This window comes from Peromyscus californicus, unplaced genomic scaffold (genome assembly GCF_007827085.1).
Source record: "Peromyscus californicus insignis strain IS unplaced genomic scaffold, ASM782708v3 Scaffold_19__1_contigs__length_69161282, whole genome shotgun sequence".
NCBI lineage: Eukaryota > Metazoa > Chordata > Mammalia > Rodentia > Cricetidae > Peromyscus > Peromyscus californicus.
Window position 1 is genome coordinate 13,378,031 of NW_026294491.1, and position 22,838 is coordinate 13,400,868.

Sequence of the window (22,838 nt, forward strand, 5' to 3'; positions counted from 1 at the left end):
CCATTCAGAGTTACATCTTTTTAAATGTCAGGAAATATTTGAATAATATCAACCACCAAATCCACCTTAATAACATTTTAGCCTCTCAGAGGTTTCTCACTTGCCTAAAAATACTAAACAATAATACATATTTTCATATCTAGTTGTACTTTCAACATGCGCAAGGCATGGTATAATTATATTTTAATCTAACGAAATCTCAATATTGGAGAAAACTAAAGAAACAGAAGGTAAGGAAAAGAAAACACCGATTCAGCTGTAAGAACAATAGAATGTATAATGTTTTAAGGAAATACAGTCCAGTCCCTAAAGCACACTTAGTTCAAAACAAAGGTGGTTTATCACTCTCACAAGGAAAGATTTAAAGGATGTGGAAAGTATGAGTACAGAAAATATCAGTTGTAATTCAAACGGTCTGTTCTGGTGGGTTACCTAATGGCTTACAGAAAATGTAACTTTGTTGCATGAGGAATAGGAAAACAAATTCCACCACATTTTTTATATGAATGCAATGTTCTGCTTGGCCAGAGCCTACTTCTGTGGACGCTATACACATTGGATTCAAGATGTAGAGACACCAAACTGGACCTAGACTGGGTGATTCTTTCCTGCTGGGTGGGTCTCCTGGTGCCAGATGATGCTATGCTTGCCACTAGGAGGTAAACACATTAAAAGTCGAACTCACAAGTGAACTCTATGAACTACTAATACCAGCCAGTCAGGCAAGATGCAGTATTGGTTTCACAGGGGCACAACTGTTATCAATCACTGTCTAATTGGATTTGAGGGTTAATTTATTGGAGGGAACCCATGGCTAATACTATAAATTAGTCTAAAATTTATGACCCTGGGAGGGGACTCAATATGGCTGCCTGGCTGAATCAACCTAGCATCAAACCACCCACTAAATATCTACATTTATTCCCACAGAGGCTACTGTCATACTTCAACATTAAAGAAGCCTCTACTTGTAGTGAATACAGATAAATGCAAAGACTCATGACTGTAAATGATGTTGAGAATAAAGGGCATTTGGGTTTCCGACTCTTAGTAAGACATCAAGGCTCATGGAATATTGTGGAAGAAGAGACAGAAGCAAACTCTGTAGGAGCTGGACGATGGGAAGCAGAGCTGAGAAGTTACATCTTCGAAGGAGGACATGGATTCAACAGCCACAACTTCACAGTGCGCATTCTGCAGAGAGGTCAGGACCTCCTAACAGTAAACTATGGAGGAGGGATGGACTCACGGGACCCTGCACACACAAAAGATCTGTTGACAACCAACTGGTTCTGGGAGAAAGCAAAACATGGTATCCACTTGTGTAATCAAGGGTGAACATACTAGGCTCTCAGGGTTAGTTCCAAACTCAGGATCACACCCTTGATTAAACTCAGAGGGGCAATCAGCAAAACCAAAACCCATAAGCAGGGAAAGAGATTTATGTGCAGAGTGAATTCTGGTAGGCTTGAGAATGAAATGGAATATACACACACGTTTTTATGCACATATACACACAAGCTTGTGTAGACACACAGAGATACTGAGGCTCCAAACTTGAAAGAAGTGAAGAGCAGTTTTCCTGAGTGATATGACCAGGGGTCCCTTGGTGATTTTTGGATAGTCACATAAAATAAGCAAATGCATTGCAACAGTAACATCTCGGTATATTAGGGATTTACTGGAATTAGAAAGAGAGATGACAATTAGACATTTCAATGTAATCCAAATCCCCATATGGACAAATAAAAATCTGATAGCTGTCTTAGAGAATGAAAACTAATTAACATTTCAAAATCATGGTGAATCCCTCCCTTCACCTGCCCTCTCTCCTAGATCCACTCCTCCTCCTTTCCCTCCCCCCCCCAAAAAAAAGAGCAGCCCTTTCCCCAGTGCTATCAACTGAACATAGCATAACAAAGTACAATAAGGCTAGGCACAAACCCTCATATCAAGGCTGGACAAAGCAATCAGGAGGAGGAAAAGGGTCCCAAGCACAGGCAGAAGTGTCACTACAAAAACACCACTTCCACTGTTAGGAGTCCCACAAGAACACCAAGCTATATAACCATAACATATATGTAGAGGACTTAGCTCAGATCCATACAGGGTCCATGACTGCCACTTTCTTATATCATGCGGGAACACCTGCCCAGGGGTGGTACTATCCATTCTAAGTTGGGTCTTCACACATCAATGAGCTATCAAGAAAATGCCTCACAGGCTTGTCTACAGTCAGCCTAATGGAGGAATGTTCTAATTGAGACTCTTCTTCTCAAATCACTCTAGTTTGTATGAAGATGACAAAAAGCTACCCAGGATGCCCTTTGATAGAACTTTTCTCCATTTATCTTGAAAAATTCATTTCATGCCCAATCTTCTGACCTGTGGACTTTTATAGAAGCGTTTGAATAAAGTTAGGTTTCTCAATAATAAGAAAGCAATATGAATGAGAATTGGCCATGGAAAATTGTCTCAGCGTCAGTGAGACACAATAACTGGTAGATATACTGAGAAAAGAAAAATATCTTCTTATAATTAAGACAGCTAGATTCCACTCTGAAATTGTTGCCATGTACAACACTGGGGTAAGCATTATCAAAATGGCTCATAGTTTTAATAAAAGAAATAAGTGCCTATTTTATATGTAAAGCTATTGGTGGTTAATTAAAAAAAAACAGTGGCAGGTAAGTAATTTTAGAAGGAAGATTTTCAGTCTAAAAGTTCTGTATGCAGGTGGAAACAACAACTCACCTCAGGCATCAGTTGCACAGTTAAAGGAAGTGTAAGTAAAAGGGAAGTATAGAGAGAGCTTAGTAGGACTGTAGGAAGACTGAGTATGTGTACAGAACACTGATGTGGCTTTCTCTGACTTATGGCAAACAATGCAAGCATTCTTAAGATATGGGAACTTTAATTCACATGACATCATAGAGCTTAAGATATGGGAACTTTAATTCACATAGACATCATTCTTGGAGGGCTTGAACTTTGAAAATTTGCATTTACTTCTTTTTATTTTTTTCAGAGATGTTTGCATGTGGCTGGGGCAGGCCTCATACAAAGTGTGCAGCTGAGAGTGACTTTGACCTTCCAGTGTCCTTGCTTCCAGTAATGTGCGGCAGTGCTGAGGACTGAACCAGGGACTCCTCTGTACTTTGCATGAACTCTGCCAACTAAGCTGCATCTCCAGCTCTCTTTTATATGTTTTTAAATGAGGACATTACAAAGGTACCCTATTTTTCAGAGTATTTTTGAAGGCTCCCTGCATGACTATGACTGGATGGACTTGGGGGGGAAATGAATGTCCTAAGACAGCACTACAGCATTAGAGAGTTAAATATTTCAGACTGGGTGGAGAAATCTGAATTCTTAGATAAAGGCTTCTAACGAATTTAGATACAAAGTATATGTTGAGGATTACAGGACTACACACACACACACAGCCAAAAAGAACCCTTACAGAAATAGAGACCCCAGAGAACAGAGCTGGGGAGATCTATTTTCATTTCCAGTTTATTATTACTAGTGTGTGTTCAGTTGCATGAAGTAATAATTTATGGTGGTATATCTTCAAGCTCGTTTCTATTTTGTCTTAGATATACATTTACCAATAAAATAAAAAAAATTAACAGCATGTCGTTTCTTTGTTGTTTTTAGTTTCTCATTTTTGTGTCAAAACACATGTGAAAAGCAGTGTAAAGATGTAGTTTCCAGAAAGCAGCCACTCGACCCAGGACATATTATACTTTCTGGAGACACCGCCAAAGACGACTCCTCCCACCAAGTTCCACCTCCTTAGAAAGAGTCGGTGTGAAACATCTCTGCATTAGCCCGTTGATGAGGTAATTACTGGTTGATTCAAAGGATATCTCAACATGGACTCTTGCTAGGAACCAAGCTCCACACAGGAGACTGCAGAAGGGTCTTGAGTTAAGCCACAACATTTATTAAATTGTATTGTCCTAAGGGATTAATTTCATGTAAAATAATATCTATTTCAAAGATAACATCACTATGGAAAAGTGATAATATAAATTTCATTGTACCTTTAGAAACATGAATATTTGGTAGAATTATGAACCATCTTAGGAAAGTATTTCTAGGTCTGCTTCCTGGAGGCTGGTTCCTACTGATTAACCACAAATAGACAACAAGTTTGTTTTGATCTTCAGGAAGATATATTTAACAGCTTTTAAACTACTCAATCTCTCTAGAAATTTGTCTTCAAATAATAGTAAAAGTCTGTAAATAAATACTTTCATTTAGGAATAAATCACGCTAACATAAGATGAAGAGAATATACTTATGTTCTTATAGAACAGGAGAAGGGCTGTATCACAGGAGCCTCCAGCAGGCTAAAAGCTTGTTTCCTGAAGAAGCGGACCCCAGCAAAGAAAATGCAAGAGTGGAAACTGGCAGGACCAGGAACCAATACATATGCACTGTCCCCAGCCATTGCCAGTAAGGAACAGCAGGCAAAGAGGTGGAGAAGGAGCCACAAGTTGCAGATAAGCCTTGGAAATAAGTACCTGGCCTAACTGTAAATTTAAGTTTTCAGAAATCTTTATAAGACTGCTGTGCCTCAGTTTATTTAATATGTTCTAAATTCTCTCTACTTAAGTATATGGCCAGGAGGGGTGCATATTTTAATGCATTTAACTTTACATAGTCAACTTAAGTATACGAAATGCAATGAGTAATTGAAGTGGAAGTTCATGTATGAAAATACCAGCTGGAGCATCTGCTAGAGGAGCTAGCACACACATCCTTCCTAAACTGGTATTTGTTCCATCCAAAATCTGTATTAATTTCATGTTCCCCTCTTCATTCACACATTTCTCCTACAGAGATATTTACAGCTAATTAGTTACATGCTGGGGCATATACTAGGTTAGGGAAATATTCTAGGTAAACTAATTCTGAATAGTTATGGGTGATTGCAAAGCTCTGTTTCATCCACAAGACTGATAATGAAAAAATGCATGAGCCTGGTTTTCAAAACTAGTCCAGAGAAAGAACTCAGCAAAGGTGAGCCAAAATGATTGTGGCTATTATCATCCCACTATGCATCTCTGTAATGTAAATAGATACATGTGTTCTCATAATAAGCCTTTGTATTGTGTATATGAGCAGGTGTGCACATACACATGAGATAATGAGTTGCCACATTTAATATGTTTCTACCATATATTAATTGATTATTCTAAATTGTCATTATTAGGATACATATATTATACTTCATGTCCCAATAATCTGAGTATAAAGAAAATGCACAGGGACACACAGAGTTACACTCACAACAGGTTTATAAGCCAGAGCTGTAGCTAAAAGAATATCCTGGAGAATATCAAAGTATGGTCTCACTAAAAAATGTACGCAAATGAAATATTTAGTATGCTTTTTACATGTCTGATTAATGGTGTTAATTATTTTTAAAGAAATATTCCTGTTTTCCAAAGAATCTTTCACCATCCATGTCTTTAAGGTAAGCTTGGAAAACTAATGCTCCACAAGGCAATATTATCCTATGGCTTGATTTTTGTATCACTGACAAGAAATGTGTTTTTTTCTCATTTTAAAATCAGTGAGAAAAAATTAAAGACTGACTAACATGTTTGGTAGGTAAAAACTATATACTATTCAAATTTGAATACTTTGTTCTCTTTCTTATTATTGTGGTTAAAACAACAAAATTTCCCTTTCCACTGTGGTGTTTAGAAATGTTGTTCTGCTATATGGACATGATGTCAAACTGTCTTTTATGCTATACACAAAGAGAAGCTCCTTTATGCAGTGAATATTGGTCATCACAGAGACTGCTAAGTGGTCAAAATGCACAAATAAATTATCACGGAGTACTTAGGCCTAAACAAGTCATCTCTTCACTCCCTCCAATGCTGATGGACTATCATGGAAGAGAGAGTAGAAATAATGTAAGAGCTAATGTTTGGGAGGAATGCTAACGGTGTCTACTAGACACAGCATGGCCATTGCACCTACTCACTGAACTCACTCTTGCTGTGGTTACCCACACAGAACTTCACGAGAGTGAACCTGTTACCACTTCATCGTGCGTGGGGGAAGGGCTCGTGCTTCATTATTGGACTATGAAAAGGCAACGACTTCTTGGGGATGGCAAGCCATTTTACTCAATAGTGGGCCACTCAGAAAATATCCACCTTCAGGGAAAATTGTTTCCTCATTCCTTTATACATTCTAAGAGGGTGAAGTTCAGTATTTTGCGACTCAGTGCCTCTTGCAGATCTCACACTCAGCCTAAAATATACACCATTGTGCTAAAGCCCTTGGCTAAGGCCTGCTGAGGGCATGTTTTGATGTTCCCATAGTGATATTTGGATTTGGATATCCATAAGGAAAAATCATACTGAGCACTTCTGATCTGGAGTGATGGAGTTTCTGCTATGCCAGCTTTATAAAATGCGCATCTTATGACTGCATCACACACCACACAGGAAAATGTCTGATACAAGTTGGAAATGAGGTTATCAAATGGTCTGTTGTTCCCAGTTTTAAAGTTAACCTATCCAAATGGGATTCAGGAGCAAACCAATTATATGGGCTGCTTTATAGCATCAACTTTAAGTCCTTTACTAAAGGTCAGATCACTGAATGCTCTAGCCCACCTTTGCATAAAGCCTGGATCAGTTCAACGAACTCTCAGGTGCCCTCCTATGGCTTCTCTGAAATCAAACAGTACATTCTATGAGAGGTAATAAGGGCAGTGCCAGACAGAAATTGTTCTGTCCGGCATGTAATTAATTGTAGCATGTCAAATAAGAAACAATCAGTGATGCAATTCTCCTGGCTTTGTCTTTTCTATGTGTTCTCTAGAAATGTCTATGCAAGAGAAGAGCCATGTTGTATTTATTTTGGCCCTGTGTTTGCACTCCATACATAGAACATGCTATCAGGTTTTCTTCAGTCATGAAAAATGATGTACAACTTATTTAGTTGAACAAGTAAGAACAAAAGATCCGATATCTTGATATTAATTTGAGGAAAAGTATATCCTTTCTTTGTAAATACACCCAAACAGTAGGCTTAAGTGTGGTCTGTTCTCCAAGATATACAGTGCAGGTAGAGAAAATTATTTTTCATTTAAAATTATACCCCTACATCCTGTCTTAACTAAACATTATGGGCATAAATCTGATTCCCTTATAAAAGCAACATTGGTTGTAATTATTCATCTAACAAAAGCAATGTGTACCTAAAATGATTTAATGATAGGATTCTTTTCATTTAGAGAAAATTAACATCTACTGAGGAGTGACCTTGCAAACCCTGAGCTGGTAGGAATAATTACTATTATTAGTAAAATATACCTCCAATGTGTATGAAATCATCTGATTAAATAAATATGGTGATCTCTGCATAACTTCAGAGATTATTTTGCAAGGAAAGTTTACTTATATGGTCCTAAAAGTGTATAAATATTTGCCAATTAAAAGTAAACTGAAAAATTAAATATGATGATCACATATGAAATATCCATGTTTGCTAGGTTGTCAGAAAATGAAGTTTATTTCTCTGAATGCTCTAACTTCCTTAAACACATTAAAGGGATAAAACTCTGTTTTATCAGAAAACAGACAATGTGTAATATGCTAGAATCTCATGACCTCTAGTTACTAAGGCATTGCCCATTTTCAATTTTTTAAAATCTACAAACATGGATTTTGAACCGGGCAGTGGTGGCGCATGCCTTTAATCCCAGCACTTGGGAGTCAGAGAAAGGCTGATCTTTGTGAGTTTGAGGCTAGCCTGGTCTACAGAGGGAGATGCAGGAAAGGCGCAAAGCTACACAGAGAAACCCTGTCTCAAAAAAACCAAAACAGCAACAACAGTCCCTGGATTTTACTGGGAAGTGGACCCTGAGCCTGGATTTGCTTCCAGATGCCATTTTCTCTCTCAATTCCCTGTCTTCTCAGCATAGAAATATCTTCTCTTTGGGAGAGCCGATAGTGATTGACAGTCACAGAAAACTTAATGAATGTTCAAATGCCAAGGATTGAGAGAAAGGAAGCAGTTTTCTTCAAGAAGAGAATGAAAAGGGACATTTGGCAAGAGGCAGTGACTGAGAAGAGAAAGTAGAGGGAAGAATGGCTGGTTGCCAATGGTAAGTATTTTTTTTTTTGCAAAGAAAAAAGTATTTATTTTTAAAATACTGTATTCATTTATTTATTATTTTGGTTTTTCGAGGGAGGGTTTCTATGTATAGCTTGGGCTGTTTTGGAACTTGCTCTGTAGACTAGGCTGGCCTCAAACTCACAGGGATCTGCCAGGCTCTACCTCCCAGGTACTGGGATTAAAGGCATGTGCTACCACCACCTGGCTTAAAATACTATTGTTTTATTGAAATAGTTTTATACAATATATTTTGATCATATTTCCCCTCCCTAAATTCCTCCCAGATCTTCACCTCTTCCCTAGTCATCCAATTTTATGTTTCTTTGTCTCCATTTTCAAAAGACAAAATGAAAATCAAACAGACAAAACAAAAAAACCCCACAAAAAAAAGAAACCAAAATGACCAAGTGGAAGGTCAATAATGAAAAAAAAAGGAATATGTAAAGTCAACAAAATTTTTGTGTTGGTCACCTCTTTCTGGACATGCTACTTCTGGGCATGGGGCCTGCCCTGATGTGTGCTTGATATACCAAATGAGAATCTATTTACAAGAATGTTTTTCCCCTTTACCAGGGGGTATCAATTTCAGATAACTTATTGATTAGGGGTGGGAGCATTGTAGACCTCTCCACTCAGCACTAGAACTCTGTGTGTCTTGAACCTGTGCATGGTGCCACAAGTGTCTCTGTGAGCTAATATGTCCTGTTATGTCTGGAAGACATCATGTGGATGGAGCCAACCACACCTATGGTTTTTACAGTCTTTCCACTTCCTCTTTCTCACTGAGCCCTGAGCTGTGAGAGCCAGGGTTTAATGAAGACATCCCATTTAAGACTGAGTGCTCCAAAGTCCTTCACCCTTTGCACACTGTCCAGTTGAGGGTGTCGTTGCTGTTATTTCCCATCTGCTGCAAGGAGAAGCTTCTCTGATGATGGATGATCAAAGCAATGATCTGTGGTTATAGCAGTATGTCATTAGGGGGCATTTTATTGCTATGTTCCTTTAGTAGCATGTTTTCTCTAGGTCCGTGGACTATCTAGTCAGGTTCTGAGACACTTCAGCAGTGTCAGGTATGGATTCCATGTCAAGAAATTGGCCTTAGGGCACATAAAATTGTGGATGACAACTTTTATTACCATGTGGATGAAGAGAACACTGCATTCCAAAAAAAAAGTACAGCAAGTTTATCATAGAGATTGTGAGACACTGACACTGTTATTAATATTTAGAAATGCTGTTTGTGCGATCTGACAATACAGTGAATAATATAAACTGATAATTTGTTATAGCTGTGGAAATTAATAATGCCTAATGTTTTTGAATTGTTAATGGTCTTACCAACTATTAGACTCTGTGTTTCATCCTAAAAAAAATACAATTTTGATGGAAAGCTAGAAAATGGATGTTGTTGCTCATATAATAGGCAGTTGTGCTGCTCCTGTAGGAGTTGGGACTTGTAATTGTTTTATAAGAGATCAAAGAAGCCAGAAAGTTAAAGAAACTATCAAAAAGGACCAGAGGAGGGAATTTTATCTATCTGGTTTTAACGATGGAATTTAAGGAGTGAGCTCTGCCTATTTCTGTGCACAAATGCGTGCTTGCAGCTGCTTCCGCTGTGATGTCCTAAAACAAACACTTGAAATTTGGGAAACAGAAAAGACGCATGGTTAAGTTTGCTGATAAATATAAAACTCCCATCCGTTCCAACACACCTCCCTGTGACGCTGTGAGAGCTGGCATCACTGTCTCAGCTAACGAGCTCCAAAGAGAGAATATTGTGAAAAGTGAGCCTGCCATTGTGTGGTCTATTTAGGGAGATGTACAGTGCAGAGACTCCAGTCTGAGAACTTACCAACTTCTTGTGTCCATATTTAACTGCCCTCCAGATGTTATCATTATCCTCTTCTTGCTTTAAAACATTTAAAAACTTATCTGCGCCTGAAATATATATTGGGCAATTTTGCTTATTTTAAAAAGGTATAAGAATCATCTCATGTTACAGATAAGTCATTCTGTATTGTTCTCATGACTTGTACTTGAAGCAAAACGGATCTGAAATTTGTAATTTAAGATATATGTATGATATAAATGTAAGGGGTAAGGGATATTCTTCATTACCTTAGTTTTGTTTTTGATTTCTAGTAATAAGAAATATTTGCAGGTAAAAAAAAATAGTGACAGGATTGGTTTTTTTTAATGTCTCTTAATTTATCATAAGAAATACATATATCCATACAGTAAAGTTTATATTTTACATGGATTTCTGTCAGAACTCTAAGACTCAAAATAAGTGATATTCACAATAATGTTACTAATTGTTTTTTTTTTTTTTTTTTTTTTTTTTTGGTTTTTCGAGACAGGGTTTCTCTGTGTAGCTTTGCGCCTTTCCTGGAACTCACTTGGTAGCCCAGGCTGGCCTCGAACTCACAGAGATCCGCCTGGCTCTGCCTCCCGAGTGCTGGGATTAAAGGCGTGCGCCACCACTGCCCGGCTGTTACTAATTGTTAATCACGTTTAACATGTGACATGTTCACAGAGCCATGGTGTGTTGTGTATCCAATTTAAAATTCTTTCTTAGGATAAAGGACATTATGTGGTGGTAACAGATGAAGGACAGAGACATAAAACCAAAAGATGACATAGTTTTGTCCATTGTTCATGCCCCAGAGGCCATGTAATCTTGAATGCTCGGGGGTGGGGTGCTGTGGATAGAAACGAGTTTGATCATCTGAAAGTGCTTTGATAGATACATGAGTTCTTATCTTTTCCCTGTAACAATTGCCAACCACAGAGCACATGCCTTGATACCAAATTATCATCTTACAGTAATTTCAGATGTTGGTTTCACTGTCGTAAAACTAAAATGATTCCTTTCCTCTACTTCCTTTCGCTCTGATTCTTGTGTTTTCCTCTGTTGTCCATGGTTACGCTTTTGACTCTACATACCACCCTTTCCTTTTTCAATGTTAGGGATTCTAGTGAGCATTGGGCTCTTTGGGGATTTTACAGGAAAGCCCTTCAGAGCCTAACCTTCTTACCTTTCATCCTAACCCACCCCTTACTATGCAATGTAGCCTGGTCACAATTTCTGAAAACTAGGATGAAGATGTAATCAGGCAGAAATTATACTGAGGGGTAACAGATTATCTGGTATATTGAGAATTCAGGAAATACGTTATTAAAGCAATCACATTCAGGGTGTGTTGGCTGGTTAGATTGAACACTACAGCTAGCAGGTGAGATATTTTACTTTTGAACTTCAGAAATAGGTAAACACATTTAACTAGACAATACCCAGGTTTACATGACTAATTGAGTACAAAAGGACCTTACATGATGTGGTGGTTTGAAAAAAAAAATGACCCTCAAAGGGAATGGTACTATTTGGAGGTGTGGCTTTGTTGAAGTGGGTGTGGTCTTGTTGGAGAAGGTGTGTCACTGTGGAGGTGGGCTTTGAAGTCTCATAGATGTTCAGCCATACCCAGTGTCATATCAGTTTACTTCCTGTTGCCTGCAAGATGTAGAACTCTGAGCTCCTTCTCCAGCACCATGTCTTCCTGTACACCAATATGTCTCGCCATGATGATAATGGACTAAACCTCTAAAACTGTAAGTCGCCCAATTAACTGTTTTCCTTTGTAAGAGTTGCTGTGGTCATGGTGTCTCTTCACAGCAATAGAAACCTTAACTAAGACACATAAGAAATATTTTAGAGGAGGCCTTTTGGGGTAACAGTTGAAAAGTCATGACACACACAGAACTACTTTCTCCATGCCCTTAATGGTGGCATAAGTCCTTCCTCCTGTGGTCTGTGACACAGTTTGTAAACTGAACAGCAAGAAAGAGATACCTGAACTGTGATGACACAGTGTCTTATGAAAAACTTTTCAGTTTCAAATCACCTACTACTTTAACAACACACATGAGACTTGACTGAGAGATAAACTGTCTACATTTTACCTCTACATTTTGACTCTACTGTAAGCCAGTAAAGCTGAGGGAAGGAGCTGTTGACTACTAATGAATTGGATGATTAATCATTAATATCACTCACTCTGAGCTCATTTGGAGAAGTTTCCCCATGAAACCTCAGAGTGTAGCTAGGTCTAGCAGGAGTGAATGCTGTGCCCAGTCAGGGGATTTCTTAATAACTAAAACACTAAAATTGTTAGAGAATACTTAATCAGAAAATAAAAAATGAGACAATATGGGAAAAAAAAGCAAAAACACAGCCTCGAGTGGTTGATGTATGTTCCCTGCTTGCCTGCATTCTTCACATGCATCCCCTGCCTCCCTATCACAAATGCCCTGCATCACTTAAGAACTCAAACCCTCAGAGCATCATCCCTGTTGAACTTCCAAAATTTATAGCTATGCTTTACACTTTCATATAGAATTAAAAATTGCTCTTTGGTACACTGAATGATCTTATATATTTTCAGCAGGTTGAAAAGTATCTTGCTACACATAGACAATAAATTCTATTTTGTAATAGTATATATTCATGTAGCTGCTACGAAGTTTAATATTTTTAACTTCTGAAATTTTAATGTAACTTACAGAAGTTCATACAGAAACAAGGTCAGAAAAGTGCATAAGGGGAAAATTATCCTTTGGTTTTACATTCTTAAAATTCTTTATTACCAGGAAATTAAGAAATAAATATCATTTGTCGAAATAAAATGTCTTGATTTTATACAAATGGAAGTAAAAATAAAAACTCCATGAGTTCTACATTTTCAAGAAAAAAATTGCATTCTGCATTGAGGATTTTTCTCTCATATATTGTTTAAGTTTAAGCTATCAAGGCTACACTAAAAGCAATATACACATTGGCTTTTCCTTTAAGTGAATCCAGCTCCTTTCATTTCCCGTGACATTGGGGAAAGAAAGCAGAGACAAGACAGTCCACAGGATGTGTCTGTGAGTATTTGATACCACACCATACAGAGTGCAACATTTATATGTTGGTATAACCCATAATACACAATTGATGCTGATTGATTTGAAGCTTTAAAGACTGACCAGTGTCAGCATGGCTTCTCTAGCTTCACAGTCTCCTGACTCCTTAAACTACCACAAATTAACACAGGAGACTTGTGAATTCAAAGGTTTTAGACAGAGTCTCCTCCCAGCCCTGTAGTATAATAATTATTAACAAAAACAAACCAAAACAAAGCAAAACAAAAACCAACCAACCAACCAATCAAACAGACAAAAACTAGTAGGCTGGGGGATTGTCTGAGTAAGTAAAGTGCCTGTTTATACAAGCATGGTGCTGATGATATCACAAGCTTAGTACCAGTAACTATAATTTGGGTCCACTTTCTTGCAAAGAAAGAAAAGGCTGAGCTCAACTTTGAAGACTTACGGATTTATGGATATCTATAAAGAGAAATTCTAGAAATAGAATTCCTCCCTACTCTAACAGAAAGAATGTTGTCAGTGTAGAAGATTTTGCTCATATTCTTCTACAATATACTAATGTGGAAAAAATGCTTCAGTATTTTTGGCAAATGTGTGCTACAGTATATGTGGAGAAAAAGGAGTCACATTTGATGAGTTCAGTTCATTTTTCCAGTTTCTGAACAATGTGGAAGTCTTTGCAATAGCTTACAATATGCATAATTTTGCAAGTCATACTGCAGGACGAAATGAACATAAGCATGCTGTCTACTTAGCTACTGTGCTGCAGCATTCATCATATTTAGCAAATACTGTCTTCAAGGTACTTTATGCTAACAAAGATGATTAATAAAGTCACAAGTAACTTATTGGAATTATGAACAACTCCAATAGAGGATTCTGGGATTACAAACCATGCAGAAATATTAAAATTTCCAAACCTGCTTGAGAAAATAATCTTATAGAAGATAAATCTTTCTGCAATAGCAATTGAAGGATTATGATCTATGTGATGAGGCAAGAAGCAAAAGTTTCTGAGAGTAGATACAAGTCTGAGGTCAGAAAATGCAAAAAGTAAAAGGTAAAATGCTATGAAATTTGTTTTTTTTCTTCAACTAAACTTATCAATGTAAACCAGAAAAAATAATGAATTTTCTTATTACCATACTAGGCCTGGGTTGGCTCCCTGATCCTCAACACTGCCAGAAGAAACTTACTGCAGATACTAAATATAATCAATATGAACTTTCACTTGATTGACATATCTGTACTATTTCATTCCATCCAGAAGTACATAGGTAGTCCCAATGACTACCTGAGAATGTATATAAATTATTCATTTATTAGAAAATTTTAATTTTTTTCATAATATTTTATAAAGGATAAAATATGGATCGCCTAAAAACAGAAAACATCGTTTTCTTCTGGTTTGGACTCTGAACCTGTTTTCAGACAATAAATGTTCCTTCCAATTTGTCTTAGGGTCCTTAGAAATGTCAATAAATCCCTGTCATTTGCTTTGTAGAAATAATTTCAGGAAATAAGTGAAAATTAACTATACAATGTGATGGCTTACACTGTGCTTTCAACTTTTAAAAATACTTACTCAATATACATGGTTGGATTTTTACAATTTTTTGTGTGTTTTTGCTGTTCTTTGTTTTGTTTTGATGCCATCCAAGGAGATGCCCAGTACCTTTTCTTTTTAAAGAAATTGTAGAGCTTTTTGTTTTGTTTTTAGAAAACTCAGTGATTGCATAGGGATGTTAGAGGTGAGGGTGGTGGCAATAGGTGTCTCTGTCATGGGGGAAATAAGGTGAACAAGATGCTGTTCCTGGTTGCCAGTGAAATATATGGAAATAACATTAGTAACCTACTGGATACTGCTAATATATGCCTGGAATATTTACAAACTAATATAATTACGAATATAATTGTTTAATAGAGAGAAGAAAATATTTTGTTTCTTACAGAAGGACCACTTGCAAACTTGATGCCAACACCCAGTATATTTAAATCATTAAATATAACTCATTGTGTCAAAAATATGGCTTAGAAGGAAAAATAAAACTTTCTATCGAAAGAGCCCACTTGAGAGACTGGCCAGGAGGGTTACTGCTGAAGACCTGCCTGAGTCATAAAGCAAGCTCAAGGCTCACCCCGGCAACTTAGTAGAACTGTGTAAAAAATTAAAAAAAAGTCCTGGACAAATATTTCAGCGGCAGATTGCTTGCCTAGCAAATATGATGCCCTAGGTTTTGTCCCCAACCTTGCAAAACAAATAAAAGAGCAAAAAATACTTGATTTTCACATTGACAAATAATTTTAGATATTTAATAGATATTGTCTAACTGATAAATTTAATTTATACAAGGACAGTATAATTTAATGCAGTGAGTGTAAGTTAATATATTTATAGATTGCATGTGAAAAAGTTAATTCATCTTCTTTTCCAAGACATATTTCGTGAAAGTTACACACACTCCAACTATTCTTTACTTTTGTATATGAAAGTGGGACTCACTAGTTTTGTTTTTCTAAGTAATTCAATATGAAATTGATCTAAATCAGTTTTTTATAAAAGTCATGTTATTTCTGTGAAAAAAAAAATGAAGTGCATGGCCCTGAGAAATAGCACCTGGTAGTGAGTGTCCTCTGTCCCTCATATGGCATGTGCTTAAGCACAGGTACCCATATCTGCACATAAACAGGCACACACAGAGACATGTACACACATGAGCTAGGCTACATCGCTCCCAAGTATTGAAAATAAATTCATGTCAAGTCACTACTATTGTTTCCGTCCAAGTGTGTGACAAGACAGCACAGAGTTATTCAGTCATGATTAAATATGATTTTTTACAAGAGAAAAGAAACCCAGACAAATAGAAAATACTGACAAGGTCCTGCCTTCTTTTCTTTTCTTTCTTTCTTTTTTTTTTGTTAAATTGGAGACAAATATTAGACATTACTATTACAATGGTAAAAAGCTTAACATCAAATTAGGAACAAACACTTGAAATGAAGAAAATAAGACACTTGGGAATTTCCTCTTCATGGCATAGCCTGGGAAGAGAAGACTGACAGAATGACGAAATCCTAAGTACTTTGCTATAAATATTTTTAGTTATGCGGAGTACTAAATAAATCATGGGCATAAATATACACAAAGACATAACTGATATCAGCTTTAATGGTGATATTTACTGAAGTATATTCTATAAAACAAAAGCATATTGAAATAATTTATGCACCTTGCTCTTTCCTTGCCTTCCAACAACCTTATCCTTCCTTCCTTTCCACATCACTTATCAGCAGTAAAACTTCTAAGTGAAATCTTAGCTGGCGAGATGGCTTATTAGATACAGACACTTGACCCCAAACCTGATCATGAGGTCTACCCCAGGACCCACACAGAAAGAAAGAGACAACTCCCTCACATTGTTCTCCTACCTCCACATGGGCATGTCCCTGTATATACACCTATACTGACAAAAATAAGTAATGTAATAAACATTATAAAGGGTCTCATACAAAACCTAGAAGAAGGGGAAGTTGAAAAGGAAACACAGTTTTCTTCTTCTCCACAATAACAATCCCTGAATGAATCTTAGGGATATATATTTAAAGATGTAACATACAGGGGAAGCCGTGTGTGTGCAAACCACATTCCTTCACCATTAACTCTGTACTAAACCAACTCAACAGGTTTTCAATGATTGTGAGACATGAACACAGTCAGGTGTTTAAGTACTAATGTTATTATTGTCAGATATAAACACTGTGTGAGGCGAACATGTAACAGTTTCACTACAGAAACTCACTGTTAGATATAAACAGTAAGATCTGCCCTCTTTCATATTTTACCACCAAGTACAAGGTACTTTGACCAATAATAGTTCTTAGTATTTATGGGCTGTAGAGTAATTTGTGTTCTATGTATCTGTTATAGAAAGATTGAATCTCACTAATAAATATATCACCTCATCAATTTGTCTTTTTGTGGTAAGAATGTTAAATGTTTATTCTGACAATATTGAAATGCAAATAACATATAGGAAGAAATTAACCTGACCTAAATCACCAATTATTTCAAAATACATGAGTTAGAAATCTCTTTTAAAGTTATGGGTATGAATGTGTTTGTGTGTGTGTGTGTATGTGGTACCCTCTGAGGTAGGAAGTGAGCATCATATTCCCAGTACCCTGAAACATCCATCTTCAAGGTGCAGACCACTGTGTTTACTGTTAATCTATAACCAGACTCATTACCATTCCCTCTGAATGTGTTTTTTTTTTTTTGAGAATTTTATCCCAGTTTACTTTGCTACTCTTAAATTACCTGTATCTGACTTTCTTTTACCTCACTTCTGTCAAGTTTTCATTAAATCACTCTTCACATGCAAGCCATTCCTAGGTATTCATGGGAGACTGGTTCCAGAACTCTGGGTAACTGGTTCCTCAAAAGCAGAAGGCATAAGAATGACTTGGCATCTGTGTTAAACCTATGAGTACTCCTGTCTGTTTTAATTCATTCCTAGACTCCTCAGAATACTAAATACAATGTGAATGTTTTAAAATTGCAATTATTTAGTGAGTAATGACTTAGAATTAGAAATAAAATGTCTTATTTTCCAACAATCTTACACCCCTAAATGCCATGGGGTTGACAATGGACACAGTTTACATTTGTAGTCTGTATGGTTTTGTCCACTGACTATTCATACACTAAGACCTAAAACCCAATACGGTACCCTTAGAAGTCATATCATTATAAAGATACCATAGAAAGTTGACCTTAACCACCTACAACATGAGGATCAAGGAAATATATGGCTACAATAAAACAAAAAGCCCTCTGGTGACACTAAGATAAGTTTGCCAGCATCTTCACCAGAGACTTCCCAGGTTCACTTACTATAAACTCGGTGTGATGTCTTCTTGTAACAGTCCAAATGGACTCAGATCGGGCCTTTCACAAATATCTTTTTATTGCTTAAAATTATATGTATATGGGTCAGTATATGGTGTGAACACATGAGTACATATACCTGTGGAGGTCAGATGCCTCAGACCTCCCGGAAGCTGGAGTTACAAGTGGTTGTGAGCCACCTGACATGGGAACTATGAACGAAACTCAGGTCCTCTTAGGATCAGCAGGTGCCCTTAGCCATTAGATGAGACTTTTGATCACACTATGTTCACTTTGGACAAATCATGTCCTAAAATATTCAGTGAACTCACACAGAGCCATCGATGATGTCTCCTGTCTGTTATCCCAACATTTTCATACTTTAACCAGAATTGTTTGGAGTTTGAACCTAGCCTGTGTTGGAGAGATAAGCCTTGCTCTCAAGGATACATAAATTACTTAATAATATACTTAATATATAAATAAATCTTATCTTACAAATGTTTCCTTTATGTGGAGTGAATGCCTCTCCCCCCCCCCAAAAAAAAAAACTTGGACTAGAAAAGGAACAATATAAAAATGTTAAATAAATAATTCAGAAATTGAGTAATAACCAAATTCTAATAGTGCAACCACATATTACCTATGCTTTGGCAAAGATGTAATGGATTGCAGGAAAAAAAATATGTCATCAAAGACATAAATTTACAGAAAAATCTGATTCACTGCCTGAAGCAATTATGATTATGTTATAATCCATACTGATCACAGTGAGTCAGTTTAAGCTTGACTGTGTGTATTTATTTTACTTCTTAATATTCAAAACAAATTATATTGAAGGTAAGTAAAAAGCCAAAATCCATATTAGTAATAAATGCCTCAAATGTATTTTGTATGAAATTCTCAGTCTCTAGTCAAGTGCTCTGAGCTAAAGCATATTCCTTGCAAAAACTTCCCCCCGGACTTCATAAAATAAAAAGGGGTCTGTGATGACCCACTGGGGGAGTTCACTGTGACATCCTCTTTCTTTTCGCTGAGAAGGATCTTTTCACTAACAGTGTGCATTAAACCTGTTTGGAGTGGTTTCCAAACATCAGATGTTGAAGAATCATCACCAGGCACTTGGAGTGCACTTCAGAAGGGTTTCAAAGGCCACTTTCACATTTGCTACTTTTATGTAATTGAATTCAACAATAGAAAACACTTGGTAAGCATAACTTGTCGATATATCAACACATGTGTTGAAAAACTTGATGTATCTACTATTGTAAAAATCATTTATTTTTGAGGTTCTCAGAGGCTAGAGTGTCATTTGTGCCCTATAAACACTTTTAGAAGCTACCTGCTCCTATACATTTTAAATAATGTATGATACATTTTTTAAAAAATATGGCTTTTGTCTTCTATTAAACTAGTGCCTTTAGAATCTGTGGTAGATTTTATTTAGATTTATTTTAATGTGTATGAGTACTTTGCCTGTATGCGCATCTGTTCACCCCATGGTTGCCTGATGCTCACAGAGGTCAAAAGAGGGGGTGGGATACACTGGAACTAGATTCAGGGATGGTTTTGAGCTACCATGCGTGTGCTGGGAACCAAACCTGCGTCTCCTGTAAGAACAAGCTTTCTTAACCAATGAGCCAACTGTCCAGCCCTATAATAACCTATTATTATGCTTACCAGTCTTTCCTTGATTTCCCTTTTACATATCAGTTCAACAAATTATGTTTTTAATTGAAAATATATTTTTATACAATATATTCTGATCACAGTTTCTCCTCCCTCTTCTTCTCCCAGATCCTCCCCACCGTCCTACCCACCCAAGTCCCTGCCTTCTTTTTCTCTCTCTTTAGAAAACAAACAGGCAATAAGAAAAAAAGAAAAAAAACAGAAAAAAAAACACAATAAACACACACACACACAAATACAAAATCAGAGACCATAATATATAAGCAAAAGATCAATAAGATGTCTCAGTTTTTGACATGAATTTGTAACACATAGGCTTGAATCACAGTTCTTCATGCACTTTCCTAGTAACCTACAAGTATCTCACTGAAAAGTCCTTTCTGCAACAAATAGCAACCACAGAGACTTCTGACACACCTCTAGACACAGAACACCAATGCTGTTCTCTTTAAAGGTCAACCTCCTACTCACAGGACAACCAATGCTGTCTACCTTGAAGGAAGAGATGGAGTTGTCAGAATGAGAATCAGGTGTCTTGTGCTGACCATTACAAATGATAACTAAGTAATCCTGGGGAGTATGAAGGAAAGAGGGGGATCTTTTGCAGGACAGCCTGGTAATAATTATCAAAGAAGCCTGCCCGAATCAGATTTGCACAAGCGGTCTTGCAACTCTCTACGGAAGCTCTCCTACAAGGACACTGGTCCAGCTAGTGTTAGCTAGCCTCTAATCATTGTATTCAAGAAAGACAGACAGAATTCTGTGTAATCATCCTCATCACTGTCTTTAAGCGCTACACCTCTCACTATCCTCTGCATAAGTTCACACTTGCCTTGCATTTCCCACTTGCAAAGCTGTGCAGGTCCTACTGTGGTACCATGGTTTTCCCAACTACACCATTTTTCTTTTGTCTATTGCTTTCCAACTCCCCGACTTTTTGGTTACATTGACAGTAGACATGTTTTCTGTAAGCATGGATTTAATCAACTGATAAATAAAATATCTATATATGTGCAAAAGAAAGACTTCTATTCACTGAGCAGATATAGAATCTCTCTTGTCATTATTCCCCAATACAACAGTGTGACAGTAACAGTTACATATAATACGTACTGTAGTATTGTAGAGATACCAAATAGGATGCAGGTTAATAGTTACATATTATATGTACTGTGGTATTCTAGAGACATCTCATAGGATGCAGGAGTGTTAGACTATATGCCTATTCTGTGTACTTTTACATATGGAACCTGTGCGTCACTGTCCTTTGATATTTTCTGAGGGTTGTATTCCCTCAGATAACAGTTCTGTATACTCTATATGAGGTTCAAATATATACCTTATTCCTATGTTCATCCCCCAAACTTATGTAAATTACTAATTATGGCTGTATAGTAGGGACTGATCACAGCCTCCATCTTTCTCAACACTCTTTTCACAAGCCCTATAGATCCACATAATGAGGCTTTAGACTCAGAAGCTGATGGGGTCTATGAGTGAGTCAGCATGGTAGCAGATGCATTAATTGCATAGTTCCCTTCAGGTAACACTAGCATGTTCAAGATACCAAGTGCCCACATCAGGACATAGGATGCATTTAGTTTCAGAACTGCTTTATGTTTAGTACACTAATTATCATGCCAGCTGTGATTGGACATTCCTCAGTCAACCATTTTCTTTTTCTCAGCTGTGTCACAAATGATCTGGGCAATCTTTATTTTTTTTTCTTTTGCCCAGAAGATTTTAACAAATTTCTCACTGTCCACCCTGATCTGGGTAATTGATTTTCAACAAAAGGCCAAAGGATTTTGTTAAAACAAGAGTGAAAATGTTTAATTCATCTGACTGCAACACCCCAGGAGCTTTCTTTGCACTCAGCCAAGAGCACAAAGCCCTTCAATTAGTCATAAGGCAACTCCTGAGTCTGACTCCCCTCCTCACCCGTGTGATCTTGTCTCTCACATCACTATTCCACACAGGATAATGCACTTGCCCCTGTGTTCTTTATATATGCTGAACATGTTCCTACCTCCAGGACCTTCTCTGGCTTGCTTCCTCCACCCTCGAGGCCTGCTTGTTGGAAATCTGTGTGCTTTCTCCTCTTCTCTTTCAGGTTTTGCTTACAAGGCAGTGTCATGTTGATGACTTCCTATACCAAACCCTGCTCTAATTCCCTTATAATTTAACCCGCCTTACATTTAATGTAACCCCCTTCAGATACTAGCAAATGGTACCGTTTTTAGGTTATTTTGTGTTTCACTCCAATAAAGCAAACATCTTGAGGTGTGTGTGTGTGTGTGTGTGTGTGTGTGTGTGTGTGTGTGTGTGTGATCTCTTTTGTTGTGTGCTGTATCTGTAACATCTATAAGAGGGTCTGATTCCAAGTGACCACTTAAAAACATTTACATGAATCTACAGAACCTTGTACAAATTAAATGTTATGTAACTACAAACGTTACATGTATCATATAAATATACAATGTCTGGATAGAATAAAACCTTCTACAGTGTTTGGGTAATACAAAGAACCCAGAATATGCTAATAACAGATATTTGTGTGTGTGTGTGTGTGTGTGTGTGTGTGTGTGTGTGTGTGTGTGTATGTGTGTGTGTGTATTCTGTTTATTATATATGTTTTCTGTAGTGGAGTGAAGATGAGGTGAGTATTTTACTAACATGTGTCTCATGTTATATTCTCCTACTGAAATATCAGAATTGCATTGTGGGTATCCAGCCAAATCAGGAAACAAAATTCAAAATACTGATGGCTTTTTTAGCAATGTTCTAAGTCTAGCCTGGAAGCTTTCATCAGTATTCCAATCATACACTAAAGACACTTTAAAAAAGTTAAACTGGCTGCCATCTTCACTGAGCATTTAACTGTCTGCACTCAAGGGCAGCAGAGAGGAAGGGTTAGCAGCCTGGACTGGGTCACGGATCCCAGGAACCAGCAGTGCAGTGTGACTCACAACATTATGAACACACACCCAGAATAGTGGCCAAGGTCAGAGAAGAGCATGGGGACGGGTAATGCATGTGGATAGTAGGGACTCACACCTTAAATTTCCTGTAAAGAGTTTTCTAAATGCCCACCATCATGGGACAAATATTAACTGAATCTCAAAACCAAACCAAAACAAACCCGGTGTGTGCTAGACGTCTCCACCTGAGCTCTTCT

General features: G+C 37.2%; 1 protein-coding gene and 1 pseudogene across 11 annotated transcripts in view; one reads left to right on the forward strand and one right to left on the reverse strand.

The window, feature by feature from the left end:
- Pcdh15 (protocadherin related 15) overlaps positions 1-22,838 on the reverse strand; it is a 1,435,070-nt gene that overhangs the window by 602,457 nt on the left and 809,775 nt on the right. The gene's annotated exons all lie outside the window — the stretch shown is intronic.
- LOC128114166 (calcium uptake protein 3, mitochondrial-like) lies at positions 1,000-14,016 on the forward strand (annotated as a pseudogene).